The sequence below is a fragment of the Canis lupus genome, chromosome 9, assembly GCF_048164855.1.
Source record: "Canis lupus baileyi chromosome 9, mCanLup2.hap1, whole genome shotgun sequence".
In the NCBI taxonomy this organism is placed as follows: Eukaryota; Metazoa; Chordata; class Mammalia; order Carnivora; family Canidae; genus Canis; species Canis lupus.
In genome coordinates this window covers 1,908,640-1,910,869 of record NC_132846.1, presented here as the reverse complement: position 1 = coordinate 1,910,869, position 2,230 = coordinate 1,908,640, and positions in this window count along the sequence as shown.

Here is a 2,230-nt window from a genome sequence, read left to right as displayed (position 1 = left end):
TGCCTCTCTCTCTCTCTCTCTCTCTCTCTCTGTGTGTCTCTCATGAATAAATAAAATAAAATCTTTAAAAAAACAAAGCAAAGTCAAGTGTACCCATTTTTTAAATTATCTTAAAGAATTACTACTATCTTTCATGTTTTCCTCATTAACCATCCTCAGATGTTTTTAAAAAATAATATGATCAGTTAAGTACACAAATTTGACCATATCTTTCTTTATTTTTTATTGCATTATAATTAATGTAGTGCTGTATTAGCTTCAGGTGTGCCCCGTAGTGAGTCAAGTCCATACCTTTCTCAGTGCTCAGCAAAGTGAGCATTATATTATCACCATCACCTATTGCTCTTCCCCTCTGGTACTCAGAAGTTTGGGCTCTGTAGTTGAGTCTGTGTTCTGTTTCTTCTCTTTTACTTTGTTCATTTGTTGTTGTTGTTGTTTTTTATAATAAATTTATTTTTTATTGGTGTTCAATTTGCCAACATACAGAATAACGCCCAGCGCTCATCCCGTCAAGTGCCCCCCTCAGTGCCTGTCACCCATTCGCCCCCACCCCCCGCCCTCCTCCCCTTCCATCACCCCTAGTTCGTTTCCCAGAGTTAGGAGTCTTCATGTTCTGTCTCCCTTTCTGATATTTCCCACACATTTCTTCTCCCTTCCCTTATGTTCCCTTTCACTATTATTTATATTCCCCAAATGAATGAGAACATACAATGTTTGCCCTTCTCCATTTGACTTACTTCACTCAGCATAATACCCTCCAGTTCCATCCACGTTGAAGCAAATGGTGGGTATTTGTCGTTTCTAATGGCTGAGTAATATTCCATTGTATACATAGGCCACAGCTTCTTTATCCATTCATCTTTCGATGGACACCGCGGCTCCTTCAACAGTTTGGCTATTGTGGACATTGCTGCTAGAAACATCGGGGTGCAGGTGTCCCGGTGTTTCATTGCATCTGAATCTTTGGGGTAAATCCCCAACAGTGCAATTGCTGGGTCGTAGGGCAGGTATATTTTTAACTGTTTGAGGAACCTCCACACAGTTTTCCAGAGTGGCTGCACCAGATCACATTCCCACCAACAGTGTAAAAGTGTTCCCTTTTCTCCGCATCCTCTCCAACATTTGTGGCTTCCTGCCTTGTTAATGTTCCCCATTCTCACTGGTGTGAGGTGGTATCTCATTGTGGTTTTGATTTGTATTTCCCTGATGGCAAGTGATGCAGAGCATTTTCTCATGTGCGTGTTGGCCATGTCTATGTCTTCCTCTGTGAGATTTCTGTTCATGTCTTTTTCCCATTTCATGATTGGATTGTTTGTTTCTTTGGTGTTGAGTTTAAGAAGTTCTTTTTTTTCAGTTTTTTTTAATTTATTTTTTATTGGTGTTCAACTTACTAACATACAGAATAACCCCCAGTGCCTGTCACCCATTCACTCCCACCCCCCGCCCTCCTCCCCTTCCACCACCCCTAGTTCGTTTCCCAGAGTTAGCAGTCTTTACGTTCTGTCTCCCTTTCTGATATTTCCCACACATTTCTTCTCCCTTCCCTTATATTCCCTTTCACTATTATTTATATTCCCCAAATGAATGAGAACATATAATGTTTGTCCTTCTCCGACTGACTTACTTCACTCAGCATAATACCCTCCAGTTCCATCCACATTGAAGCAAATGGTGGGTATTTGTCATTTCTAATAGCTGAGGAATATTCCATTGTATACATAAACCACATCTTCTTTATCCATTCATCTTTCGTTGGACACCGAGGCTCCTTCCACAGTTTGGCTATCCTGGCCATTGCTGCTATAAACATCGGGGTGCAAGTGTCCCCGCGTTTCAGTGCATCTGTATCTTTGGGGTAAATCCCCAACAGTGCAATTGCTGGGTCGTACAGCAGGTATATTTTTAACTCTTTGAGGAACCTCCACACAGTTTTCCAGAGTGGCTGCACCAGTTCACATTCCCACCAACACTGTATGAGGGTTCCCTTTTCTCCGCATCCTCTCCAACATTTGTTGTTTCCTGCCTTGTTAATTTTCCCCATTCTCACTGGTGTGAGGTGGTATCTCATTGTGGTTTTGATTTGTATTTCCCTGATGGCAAGTGATGCAGAGCATTTTCTCATATGCATGTTGGCCATGTCTATGTCTTCCTCTGTGAGATTTCTGTTCATGTCTTTTGCCCATTTCATGATTGGATTGTTTGTTTCTTTGGTGTTGAGTTTACTAAGTTC